This window comes from Octopus bimaculoides, chromosome 10 (genome assembly GCF_001194135.2).
Source record: "Octopus bimaculoides isolate UCB-OBI-ISO-001 chromosome 10, ASM119413v2, whole genome shotgun sequence".
Lineage (NCBI taxonomy): Eukaryota > Metazoa > Mollusca > Cephalopoda > Octopoda > Octopodidae > Octopus > Octopus bimaculoides.
In genome coordinates, this window is record NC_068990.1 from 90,831,898 (window position 1) to 90,835,161 (window position 3,264).

Consider the following 3,264-nt stretch of genomic DNA (forward strand, 5'->3'; position numbering starts at 1 on the left):
TTTTTTTTTTTTTTTTTTGTTCATACTCATGTAATGTAACGTTTTCGGTGTATTTTTCTCATTTGCCCTCCTGGCAAAAATACACAACTTTTATGCTGTCGTTATATATTCATAAACCGTGAATTATTCTTGTTTAACACACACACACGTCTGTTTGTACATGCACACGCATACACACTACACACACACATACACGTCTGTTTGTAATACATACACACGCATAAAATACTACACACACACAAACATATATATATATATATATGTTTGGGTGTGTGCTTGGCCATTATAATGTGCAAATTAAAAGAAAAAATATATTCTTTATTTTTTTATGGGTCGATGGAGTGGCAAAAACTATTAAGAGGTGTCGGGGAAAATTATTGTGTGCGATGTTTTTTCTGACTCTGCGTTGCATTAAGATGAAGAGTTCAAATCCCACCGGTTTGTTTTGCCTTTTAATCCCTCCGTGGCCGATAAAATGAATCGATTTTTTAATAAGTTTTCTTTGTTTTTATTAAGTTATTTTTTAAACGAGTCCTGATGCGGCTTGCATGCAGTGTGGCTGTGTATGTGTATGATTGTCTGAACATGTGTGTGTGTGGAAATGTGTAGGACTACCTGTATATGTAATTACGTTTGCGTGTTTCTGTGTGTTTCAGCGTGTATATATATATATATATATTGTTGTGTGTATATGTGTATGTGAAGGAGAGAGGGACAGAGACAATGTGTTCTTATATGTTTATAGCAGTGACTGAGAGAGCAACGACTACATGTGTGACTGTAAGAGACAGAGACAAACAGACTGCTTATGTGTGTGTATGATTGTATGTGTATGTATATATGTACTATTACAGCCACACGTATATACAGTGTGAGAGAGAGAGACTGTTGTGTTTATGTATATGTGATAGAGAGATGTATGTTAGTATGTGTATTGTATATGTGTGCAGTGCCGTCTTAAGAGCCTCACGCAACCCCGGCAATCCACTGAACTGGGCCCTATTAGTCTGCATTTATTGACAGCATCCCACCGCATAAGTGGATCAGATTTGGGCTCCTAGACCTGTGATGACCCCGGGCAAAACTGCCCAGTCTACCCGTCTTAAGATGACAGTGTGTGTGTGTGTGTGTGGCTTTTATATACATGTGTAACTGTGTAAGAGAAAGAGAGAGGAAAATAGTGTAATTCTGGTCGGCGGTCGTGTGAGTATATGTGTGTGTGTGTGTGTGTGTGTTAGTACTATTATAACGAGTGAAGAAATCACAATATTCACACAAGGTTTGTATAGTAGTAACTTGACTCTGAGTTATAATAATACGGTTTACTAGTACTCTAACTAAATACTACATAATACTAACTTTCCGTGATGGTGGACGCTGTTGTTTACCTTATACAATCTCATATCGAGCAGAGGCTATCGTGAAAAGGCGAACCCCACCGTGACCATCCCATCTTTTCCTTAAAACACGATGCACCAACAACATTATGGCGAAAGTGTAAAGAATACGTACACTCGGTGTTTAGGGTTAGAGTTAGGGTAAGGATTAGGGTTACGGTTTAGGGTTTAGGGTTAGGATTAGGGTTAAGGCTTTTGTTACGCCGAAAACGGGTGGTGTACGTATTCTTTACCTCCGCCAGTATTATTATAGAATGTTTCTGTTTTCTGAAGATTTCAATACTGTTTATGGCAGGTCAAGTAAATGACCACGTCCATAGGTGATGGTGGCGATGCTGGTGGTGCCGTTGCTGATGGTGTTGGCGATGAAGGTGATGCCAATGCTGATAGTGCTGCTGGTGGTGGTGGTGGTGATGCCGGGCGATTGGTAGTTCTGTTGATGATGTTCATGAGCGTGGTCTTTGTGGTGGAGCTGACGGTGATGGTGCCGAATAATTATTAGAGGCTTAGCTGATAATGTTAATGGTTGCGGTTGTGATGATGATAATGATGATGAGGGTTGTTGTTGTTGTTGTTGGTGGTGGTGGTGGTGATGGTTGGCGGCGGTTAGGGAGGGAGGCGGGGTAGTCGTGGTTCTGCCGGTTGCGAGGCCGGGTAATTAAGTGGTTTTGTGATGATGTTAATAATTGTGGTGCTGCTGATGATGATGGTGACAATGGCGATGGCGGTTGTAGTGGTGATGGTAGTACTCAATACCTGTAGTTGTGCAACCACTACTACTACTACTACTACTACTACTACTACTACTACTACTACTACTACTACTACTACTACTACAGCTGCTGCTGCTGTTGCTGCTGCAATAGTGGTTGTTGTGATACTAGTAGTAAAGGTATTGTTTGTGATAGCAGCAGCAGCAGCGGCAGTAGTAGTAGTAGTAGTAGTAGTAGTAGTAGTAGTAAGTGCTAGCCAACCAATTAACTGTCAAGCCTTTAACCTCCGTCTCAATTCTCTACATACATCATACATACAAACATTATATATACACATCTATATATATATAAATATATGGTTAGTTAACATAATATGGTAAAAATTCGATATTAATTAATATCAATTTAATACCAGGAAACTAGCACATTAAAAGAATCAGAAGGTTCTTGAAAAATGTTTTTTCGAGATCCTAAAAAGATTATAGTACTTGTGTATATAAGATTGACCAGTGACCGGTCTGTCAAAATGCTAGAAGAATATATACACATCTATATATATATATAAATATATGTGTGTGTGTGAGTGTGTGTGTGTGTGTGTGTGTGTGTGTGTGTATGCATGTAATTATTTATTTTATTTGCCGCAGGGGCATCCAGTGAGAGGGACATTACATTACAAGGATAGTTTACAACGTTCCAGCCGGTCCATGTGTGACAGTATCGATGGTTGTCCCTCTCTAGCAGCAGCAGCAGTAGTAACAGTAGTAGTAGTAGTAGTAGTAGTAGTAGTAGTAGTAGTGTTTGTGTATGCGTACGTGTTTTGGTGTGTGTGTGTGTGTGTGTATGTGTGTGTGTGCGCGCGCGCTCGTTAACAAGCACTTGTTAATGTTCTATGCAGTTTCAACTACTTCGGTGTAATTACTACTACGACTACTACCACTTCTACAATTACCACTACCTGCACCAGCACCACCCCCACTACTACTACTACTACTACTATTACTATTACCACTTCCACAATTACCACTGTCACCCCCACTACTACTACTACTACTGCTACTTCTACACTTACTTCTATCATCCCCACTACTACTACTATTACTATTACTACTACTACCACCACCACCACCACTACTACTACTACTACTACTATT